The sequence below is a fragment of the Anser brachyrhynchus genome, assembly GCF_964034855.1.
Source record: "Anser brachyrhynchus genome assembly, chromosome: 17".
In the NCBI taxonomy this organism is placed as follows: domain Eukaryota; kingdom Metazoa; phylum Chordata; class Aves; order Anseriformes; family Anatidae; genus Anser; species Anser brachyrhynchus.
The window spans coordinates 13,565,418-13,575,655 of record NC_137710.1 but is presented as its reverse complement, the minus strand read 5'-3'; the positions used below and the strand labels follow the sequence as shown (position 1 = coordinate 13,575,655).

At 58.3% G+C, this 10,238-nt stretch overlaps 1 protein-coding gene across 1 annotated transcript in view; it reads left to right on the top strand.

The window, feature by feature from the left end:
• Window positions 1-2,033: 2,033 nt before the first annotated feature.
• Window positions 2,034-10,238, top strand: part of NOS1 (nitric oxide synthase 1) — a gene marked incomplete at its 3' end in the record, with an annotated part of 68,509 nt that continues 60,304 nt past the window's right edge. Inside the window, exon 1 of the mRNA XM_080559581.1 lies at window positions 2,034-4,472. The remainder of the gene's footprint in view (window positions 4,473-10,238) is intronic.

Below are 10,238 nucleotides of genomic sequence, written 5' to 3'. Positions count from 1 at the left end.
CCGCAACACGTTACCCTGTCGAGGGCTTTTCATCTTTCAAAGCCTGCAGGAGGCGGTAAGCAATTAGGGCAGGCGCATCCCGGGGGGCAGCGGGGCCGGCCGGGGGGGATTTTTGTAGGATGGATGGGGAAAGTGAGACTGGGAGGGATGGGAGAGATGTTGGGGCAAAGAGTCACCACTTGATGCCCCGTATGATCGAGACTTTGTCCCCCCCAAGGCTGATGGGGACGCTGGTTTCACCACAGCATCACCGTACGTATGCAATAGCCCTGTGGGTTCCCCAGTTTAAACCCAGGGGGGGTCCCACTGGCCTGGATTGTAACTGGTTGGCAGTGGTGGGGGACTGGGCACCACCACGGGGGCAGAGACACTGGTCGATCCCCCTGCCAAGCCCATGGCAGGGGGTGCTGAGCTCTCATGCCTAACGAGGTGCCAGCACCAGTATCGGGATAAATCTGCGCTGCGTCCCCCGGAGCAGCCCCAGTGATGGAGTCTGGGGATTTGAGGCTCCCCTGGACCCGGATCTGCGTGTGGATGTGTTGCAGAGCCACACGAACGCACGCACGTGTCCGTCATCTCCGTCTCCCTGCCGATGAATCATGAGCCATTAATATTTCACAGCGGAGGACAGGCGCGCGGCGTCAAAGAGGAGCTGAAACGCGCCTGCTGCCAGCTGGGGACAGGGCTGGGGACGTGGCGGTGGCACGGCGTCCCCATGTCCCCGCGGCTGCTCGGGTGCCCCCCCTTCCTCTGGACGCAGGGGGTTTATACGTGCACACCTTCCTCCAAAATTAAATGTATGCTGAAGCCATTTATTGGCATGAACTTAAAAAAAAAATCTATACACGTGCCAAACCCATGCAGCTGCTAGACCAGGATGCCACCACAGAGGGGACCGCGCTGTCACCGGAGGGGTGGCTCCGGGCACCGCTTCTCCCCATCTCAGCACGGCAGAATGGGCTCGTTTTCCCCCCTTTCTGCTCTGGATCAGCAGAAAAAGGAGAAAAAAGCCTGGCTGGGATCCAGATCGTGAGCCCGGAGGGTGAGAAGCGGTGGGTGGCCCCCGGGCAGCGCCTTCACCCACCCCAGCACCAGTATGCGGCCGCGGGGAGCCGGGGCTGGGGGTGCCCGGATCGGATCGGTGCCCATGGCCGTGCTGGATCCTGCCCGGCACAATGGGGCATTGTTCGCCTGCCCTGATTTATGTTTCCTCCCTGTGCTTTCTCAGGAGCCCGCAACGAGCTCTCGCTGCTGGGGTGCCCTGGGCCGGTCCCTGCTGGGCACCAAGGGACCTGGGGGGGTCCTGGCACGGGCTGGGGATCCGTGAGCCCTTCGTTAGGGTCAGGTATCTTGTCAGGGGCCATCCTGCCCAGGGGCTGGGACAACCCAAACCCTTTCCATCACCAATTCTCTGGAGAGCAACGTGGGGAGCCCCAGGCAGGCGGCTGACGATGCTCCGACTAATTGGCTGCTTGCGCCACGGCCGCCCACCCTCTAACAGGATTGCTGCTCCCAGCTGGGGCAGGGCTGCTCCTGCTTTGCTGCTTGCAGAGATTAACGCCAGCCAGGGCACACAAGGGAGCTGCCCTTGGGTTTCCATCCTCCCCTACCCACCTGGAGGGGAAGGGGGTGCCTCGGTCCCCCCCCGTGGTGCCTGCCCGCCCTCCCCGCACGTCTCGCTGCTCCCATTGCTCAGCAGATTCCCTTTCCTCACCTCTATTTTTACCCTGCCCTTGGGTGCTCGACTCCCGAAATCTGAGCCCCGCTGCCTTGCCCCGTGCCCAGGGACCCTGCAAGGCTCTGCCTGACTCCGGCACCCTGGGGACCCCTCCTGCCCCGGGAAGGAGCAGCGATTTGCAGTTCCCAGCTTTGTGCACTAACCATCGCAGCTGCAGCTCCCTTTGAGGGGTGAAGTGCCACACCATGCCCTGGGCAGCACAGGTAGAAAAACCAGCTAAAGGCTTTCCCGTGCCTAGCAGCTGTTTATTCCTTGTTTTTTTTTTTTTTTTTGGGCGGGGGGACAGGGTGGCTTTCTGTGTTTGTATGGCAAACTGTGAGCCTGGGGATGTTGGGCAGGGATGCTCTGCGGTACCTGCTGGCTCCGTGTCCCCATCCCTGTGGTGCTGCAGGGGGGACACCAGAAACCATTTTCTCCATGGGTCCGGCAGAAGCAGAGCATCCTGAAGCCGGGAGGGGACACAGGTTTCCCCCCGGGGGGCAGCAGTGGGAACAAGGCAGATCCCACTGGGCTTTTCCCCCCACACTTGCAGGGGAAGCATCCTGCAGGGGTGAACCCAGCCTCTCTATGGCCAAAGCGATTTATTTCCCAGAACGGGGTGGCTGTAGGACCTGGGCACTGCCTAGGGGCTAGGAGAGAGAAAACTCACACTGCCTTTGTGAGTGGGGTTGGGAAAGGGCTGCCCCAAGCTGTCCCCAAACATCCCAAGCAGAGTCCAGGCACTGCTGTGCCAAGTGCTGCGTCTGCTTGCTGCCTCTGCCCCCTGCACTCTCATTTCCTCTCTCATTTTCTCTTATTTTTGGCTGCAACCTTTTTTCCAGCACCCTTGTGGGCATGTTTGTGTCCATGCTCACCCCTTCCTCGCACGGTGGGGCTGCTGCTGCTTGGATTCAGCCACTGAATCCTCTGCGGTGCCCAAACCTTGCTCCCAGCCCAGACCCACAAAACCAAACCCCACAGGGGGCTGTTTGAGTTTTGCATTTCCAGCAGCGCGGTTTCTCTTGGGCGCCGTACCCAATACTCTGCCTTGGCTTCGCGTCTGGTTTTGCAGCCCACGTGCAGCGAGCCCTGCCCAGCCCCTGCATCTGCACCAGGCCAGGAGCAATGGGGGGGAAGGTGCCAGGATCAGGCCCACCTGCAGCCCATCCAGCTCCCTGCTCGGGGCTACGTGCTGGGCAGGGTGCAGGATCAGGCCCCCTGATGCTATCCGGGAGGTTTGCTGGGGCTGTGGAGGGTAGGATTCGGTCACGGGGAAACCTTTGCTTTTTGGCTGGGTGATTTCCACCTGCTCCTTCCCCTGGGCTTGCCCCGGAGCGATCTTGCCTCCAGTGCCTGGAGGAAAACGGATTGCTCCATTATGGGTGCTTTTTGGGACACTTTAAATACAATGCAGCAGCTGTGGCCTCCTGGGGAGCACCCACCCCGTCACCCGTGGGGCTGTGCTCCCTCTGGGCATTGCTGCTGCAGCACCCAGGGGACACCGGTGAGCAGGGCTGGGGGCTCGGGAAGGGCTTTGGTGGTGCAGGAGGAGGAAGACCTGGGGCTGTGCGTGCCCCGTGGGGCTCGGCTCCCGGCCTCAGGATCGTGCTCAGGCTCCTAAAGGTGCAGGTGGGAAGTTTTTGCGTGGGGAAAGCGGGTGCATGCCTCGATGGGAGGTGACAGGAGACAGCAGGGATCCTGGTGATGATCTGATCTCGAAGCCCCACTGTAATTAATGTGGAGCCCTGGGCCACATCCTAATTCTCAGGCTTTGCGGGGGCTGAAGCCACGGCAAGGAGAAAAATCAGTGCAAAGCCCTCTGAGGTGCCTGCAAAGGGCCGTTATCTCCTCATGGAGCTGGGGGTGGCCTTCAGATGAAACCCCACCACCGAGGACAAGAGGGCTCCTTGCTTGCTCTTCAGGGAAAGATTAAAACCAAAAGCTGCTTCCTTGTAGGTAAAATTCCTTGGGCAAAACGAGAGCCTTGCTCACTGTGGCGTGGAAACAGGCTTTTTGCTGGGAGTGGGGCTTGTTTGGCTTTGGGGAAAGGGTTTTGCAGTGGGGAAGGTCCCAGCGCCCCACACAGCACCCAGCTGGTGCCATGGGCCCGGCACCGCCTGCTGGGCTTCGTCCTCTTTTTCCTCTTTAGTCGGGTGTTGTGAACCCAAACCCAGCGCTCTCTCACCTTCACCCTTCCTCCTCTGAAATGCACCTGGGCGAGACCTGAAGCTGCCTAATGCCTTGGAAATGAGCTGGAAAAATGCAGCTTGTGGGATTTGGGAAGGAGCGGAGCAGCCTGCACCTGCGGAGGTTAAAGTTACTGAATAACCAGCGCCTCCACCACTGGGACCCCTCAGGGCTGCGACACCCCGCGGGTGCTTGCTTTACCCAAAACCAGGGGTGATGCCCCCTGCTCCCACCCCCGGGGACCCCGAGGGGCTGTCGGGCAGATCGGGGTCCCTGGGAGGGCTGCGTGGAGCCGGGCACGGGGAGGGGACGTGGCCGGGCCCCGGCGAGGGCGAATGCCACCGTGGGAAAGCTGGCTGTGGCTGCGCAGCCGGCTCGGCACGGCTCAGCCAGCCCTCCCGCGGCTCTCCTGCAAGCAAGCGCGGTTCGCGGAGCCGCCGGGAGCTTTCTGTCCCCATCCGGACGGCCCCAGGATGCAGCCGGAGCCGTGGAGCCAGTGCGTGGCTTTTGTTCGCTCGTCCTCCCCGCGATGGAGCCCCGCGTGCGGGGGCGCGATGCCGGCACACAAGTAAGGGTGGGGTGGCTGTGTCGGTGTCGCGAGCCCATCCGTGGGGTGTCCCCGTTGTCCCTGCGTGGCTGGGAAGGGGGGGACGGGGACAGATATCCGAGCTGTGACTGAGCTGGGAGGTTTCCAGGGGACACGCAGAGGTGGCGATGCCAGGGCTATGGGGTGGCCGCGGTTGGATGTCCCAAGCCCCCTGTCCCCTGTGATCCCTTAGCCCAGGAATCGTGATGTGGTTGCTTCTCATCTCCGACCCTCTGGGTGCGTGGCTTTTTCCACACTTGCATGAAAGCTTGCTGTTGGCACAGGGGGCTGCCATCAGCATCGCTTTGGCCGGCTCAGGACATCGCAGCACACCCCGCTCTCTGGGCTGTGGGTCCCTCTGCTCCCTCCGGGGTGGCTGCTGCTCTTTTTTTTGGACCTTCAGCTTTCAGTACCCATCCCAAGCTGGCTCTGTGCTGACTCGTGAGCACGAGCTGGGGTTGGAGAAGCCGAGCAGCACAAAGGCACGGCGGCGGGGGCCTCGTGCAGAGAGCGAAGCTCGGCAGGAGGCATTTCCAGCCCGTGGGGAGGCGGCTGCTCCTTCCCCGAGCTCATCCTGCAACTGCGCCTGCACGCAGCTGCGCCGGCTTCCTGGGAAGTCCTATTGATGGCGAAGCAATTCTTGGGGGGGGGGGGGACAGCTGAAGTTATCCGGGGCCGTGTGCGGCTGCAGATGCAGGGCTCTTACCCCTCCCCTCCATTTTATTTGGGGGTGGTGTTGGATAACGTGATGAAAAGCTGGAGCCGAAGTCCATCTGTTTCTGACAACCTGAGCGCTCTTTGGCAGCTTCTGAATTCAGAGTTCTTGAATTCCTCAATAATTAGACTTTTTGGGGAAAAAAAAAAAGGAAAAAAAGAAACACAAACCCATCTGGGCTTTTTCATCATGGGAATGAAAAGCCAAGGTGGGTGTGGGAGGGGGAAGGTGGATTTTCATCCTTAGCAACCCAAATCTTGAAATATTACATCAGCACCGAAGAGGTGTAATTAAGTAGGAAACAAATGAGACCAGCTAATCTGTTTTGCTTGTTTGAGCTTAGCGGAGCGCAGAAAACAAACAGAGGCTGAATGATGAATGAGACTTTTTTTTTTTTTCTGCGGGGTTTTGCCTCCCTGAGCCCCGGGGGGGGGGGTCAGGCCGTGGGGCAGGGAATTTGGCCGCTCTCCCCTGGCGCTCGCTGGCCGGTGGCTTGGAGGGCACCCGGCAGGCACCCGCCGGCGCTTGCGTTTTTCCCGTTTCTTGCTTTAATTGGCTGCCTCTTGGAGCCGGCTCCCTTGGACGCCTTCCCGGAGCAGGCGAGGAATGGGGATGGATCCGTGCATTGCTGAGGGGGGGCAACAAAGCTGCAGCCCCCCGGGGCCGGTGCCCGTTAGCACGGCAGCCCCGCGAGCTTCCGTGCATCCCCGGGGAGATCCCTCGGGATCGGTGTTTCTGCCACCGTGGTGCAGAGAAACGATGCCACCAGGGCAGCTTTGAGCACAGAAGCAAGGGGGGACCCCCACCAGCCCTGGGTGGGGGACGATGGGGACCGATGTAGGTGGCATTTCACAGACCTTTAAAGACCCCAAAGGGCTTTTTGCTGGCTTGGCTGGAGCAGACCTCGTCCCGCCCCGAGCCTGCTGGCTGGGGTTTTGTTTTTTGCCATGCTTCTGGGCTTCGGCGGTGGCCCGAGGTGCCAGGAGCAGATGGCAGCCATCGGCCGGGCTGGCTCTCAAGCCCCCGCTGCTCCCAGCACGGCGCTGGGCAGCAGCCGCCCGTAACCCCCTCGCTGCCGAGCCGGGAACGGAGCTGGGGGGGGGTTTCTGCCTGGGGTTTTCCGGGGCAGGTTTCTTTGCACAGTCAGGTCCCCTCTCTGACCCACTGCAGGGCAGCTTGCTGCGGATTTTGGTGTGATGCTGTTCGCCGGGTGCATACTGCAGGCAAATAGGGCTTGGTCGGGTGGCAGCAGGGTGAGTAGGACCATCCCCAGTGGCACGGCCAAGCCTGGCCACCACCAAGGTGCCAGGCACGAGCTTTCATGGTCTGCACCATCAGCACAGGCACACCACGGAGTATTGCAGTGCCCAATGATCCTGGAGGTGTCTGCCCAGGTTAGCATCGCCCCACAACCCCAGGACTCCCTCTGCACCCATGCCCATGGATCTTTGCCCCTTTGGGTTAATTTTAGGGCTGTTTCAAGCCTCCGGGCTGGGTGTGTTGGGTCTGCCCTGGTGCCCCCCCTGCCCGCAGCAGGAGAAGGCTGGGCCCCCGGCTTTGCTGCTTTCCCTCCCCTCCCTTCCTTGGCCTCCCCTGTGAGCGACATTGCACCTCCTGCCCCCGGAGGGGCTGGGAAATTGGGAAGCAGCCAAAATGAAACAAGTTTTCCCCTCCCCTCCTGGGTGACAATTTCAGCCCCGCGGGAGCTCTGCGGCCGCCAACTCCCGTGGCCCCGGCCAGGAGCACCCGCAAAGGTCGAGCTCCTGCTGCCACAAGCACGAGCGCTCACCCTATTATCATTATTACATTTCTCTTTATTTTTTTCTTCTCTGGTGCTGCTCGTTCACAGGCGCTGCAGCCGGCTGAGTTGTTTCAGCCGTGTTGTGGCCCTCTTGGAGCAATAAGAGTGTCTCTGGAAGAGAAAATTGAGCAGCTCGGTAGCAGGCGGTGTCCTCCTTGCCGAGCGAGAGTGTTTATCCTTCTCGTCTTGTTTCAGATGAATAAATTTGCCAGACAGCAATGATATTAGCCCGGTCTCAAAGACTTTATCAATTTGCAGTTGTCTCTCCGATGATAGTTTTTTTTTTTATTGAACTGTCTGAGATGATTTCCAAAGAGAGGGCTGCAATTTAAACTATTAAGTAATTTGGGAGAGCAATTAGTGTTAATCTGGAAACTCCCTGTGTTGCTCCCGAATAAATCAACCTCTCAGTGAGAGCCGTGCTGAAAGAGCCCGTGCTGATTTATGTGAAGGGCAGGGGGGAAGGCTTTCAGTTTGGAAAACAACAAGGAGCAAGTTTGTTTTCTGGAAAACTTTAACAGGGTGGTGCTGGGTTTCAGAGCCCAGACCGGGGACATGTGGGAACGGAGCTTTGCTGCTCACACGTCGGGTCCCAGAGATGCTGTGTGGTCTGGTCAGCTGGAGGTGATGCCTCTCCTCCCCTTCTGCCCAAAACCAGCCAGCAAAGCCGAGTGTGAGGTCTCCGAAAATGAAACTAAGCTGTGCAGGCAGACTCTTTTTGCCGACAGCAAGCCCAAATTTCCCATGTTCCAGCTCGTCCTCGCATCCCCGTGGGGGCTTCTCTTTCCCTGCTTGTCTTTGGGCAGGAGGAGCCCAGCTCCACAGCTTGGGAGCTCGGTGGTCTCTCTGGATGAGCTCCTGTGTGGCCGTGTCTGGACACTATTTGCTCTTGCAAGTGTTAAATAGAGGGGAATTGTCCCTTTTGCCTTTGCTTTTGCTCGTACAGCCCAGGAAGCCGTAGACTTTGGCCAAGCTAAACCATGGTTCATCCTCTGGTCCACCAGGGCCTCCAGGTTCTTTTCTCCAACGCTGCTCTCCAGCCTTTTGGGCCGAGCCTGCCCAGTTACCGGGGTCTCCTCTCCCAGCGGCCGGACAGGGGCTTTGCCTTTTGGCTGCCTGAGCTCCGTGGGGGAGCTGGATTTCTCCAGCCCTGCCTTCTGATGTCAGCTGAAAACGTGCTGAGACTGCACTCTGTCCTCCATTAATTTACTTATCCAATCTTTATTTCACCAGTTTGACCACAAGAATATTATGGGAGACAATCAAAAGCCTTGCCCAAGGGAAGTTATGCAACTGGCACAGCTCTTCCCCTGTCCATGGAGCCAGTTCTCTCACCCTGAAGGCGATCAGGTCTGCTGGCCGTGAGTTACACCTGATAAATCCCTGCTGGCAGTTCCCAGCCGCTCTTGTCCATCGTGGGTGGAAACAGCTGCCAGGAGGATTTGCTCCATCACCTTCGCAGGCAAGGCAAGCAGCTTGTGCTTCCCTAGATCCTCCTTGCTCTGGGTGTCACCCATCATCATCTGCATTTATCCTGTCCTCTGGAAACTGCCCTCATCCCCTAGATCAGACAGAAGCAGCACTGGGGGCTAAGGCAGCCCAGCAGAGAAGGGCAAACATCACAGCCCCCACCTCTCCTGGCTCCCACGGGTCACTCCGGGGCAGGTATTTCTGTCTGCATGACGCCAGCTGGAGAGCCCCCACCTCTCCTGGAGCTGCTTCTGGTTGGAGCTATTGCTGTTTGCTGGTGGCTGCTGCTTCCCCACTCAAATACCTCAATAATCCGCCAAGGGACCTCACATCTCCCTTTCTTTCTTCTTTTTTTCTTTTTCTAAAACAATTAGCTTGGCTCATGCCCTCTGCAATACATCAATTAATACAAGCTGAGGCAGTAAATTAAAGGGAAACAGGAACAACTATGCTGGGATTAGGTCACTGAAACTATAAACTTTGGAACAAATCAGATTTCCTTGGGAAGGGAAATGGACAGCGGTGATATGTCAAAAGTGAGATGAGACAGGCTCAGAGCAACTTTCCACTTGGATGCTGGATGCCAGAACTTCTTCCCCAGGGAAGTTCGGGCTGCCAGACCCTGCTGCTCCTGGTGAACGCTTGGATGGCAAAACAAACAAACAAACAGGAGGCGAGAGAGGATGGGAAGGAGGGTGGGGGGCAGCTGTGTGTCTGCTTCGGGTGATGGGAGATGTATGGGCTGGACCTAAGGGGTAGGAGAAAGCAGGGATGCTTTGGAGCTCCTTCTTGTCCTGGTCTCAGGCATCACGTGGACCCGCTGGCTTCTCTAAAACACAAGAACATGCACAAGAGGACATGGGAAAAGCAGTCTCCGCCTTGTGCCCATGAAGCAGGTCCAGGACTGAAGGCTTGTCCCTTCTCCGTGGCTGTTCTGCAAATGGGACTTGTGAGGAGCCAGCGCTGCCTTCAGCTCGGGGAAAAGGAACCCAAACTGTCGATGTGTGAAAGGAGAAGGGGCCACTGGTGGCTCCCGTCTTGGGTAGTGCCTTGGTCAACCCATTGTGGACCACTACACCTAAAAGACACAGAAACCGAGGCACTCGGCAGCGATATGTGTTGCCCGTAGTCACAGACCAAGGCTGGCAATAGCTTCCTAAAATGGTGGCTGATGGATCCAGCGGCCAAGAAGGCTTGTTCCAGGTAGCTGGTCCCTCTTTGATAAAAACCAAACCCTAGGGCTTCCTCAGAAACATGGCACAGGCAGGAGGCACACGAGGGCACGTCGTTCCTCTGCCTCCTGCAGTCAAACAAAGCCCTGGTGGTTCGTAGCACTTCCCTTATGGATGGTTTCTTGGCCTTTAACCCATCTCCAAATTGTATTGTGAAAAAAAAATAAAGCTGGAAAGGTCACTTCTGTGGCAGAAGCAGCTGTTATGGCATAGGGATAAATGCAAAGGAATATTTATTCCTTCCTGCTGGGTTCCTCTAATTGCATCTCCAGGACTCGCTGCCAGCCAGATGTCCTGGGACAAGCTCCGTGTCGCCTCCTCTGCCATGGCTGATGCTCTTGGATGCTGTACATGGTTGTGCTAGAAGGTCAGATTTGTGCATTCCCAGCTTGCCAAGCAGCATTTCCGTCCCATACGGCACTAATGGGAGCAATGCTGGGAAGGGTGACGGTGCTCAGGGGTCCCTGCAGAAGACCCAGAGGAGAGCAAAGCACTGCTCCGGCTCCGTCTGCAGCCCCATGGGGGGAAAA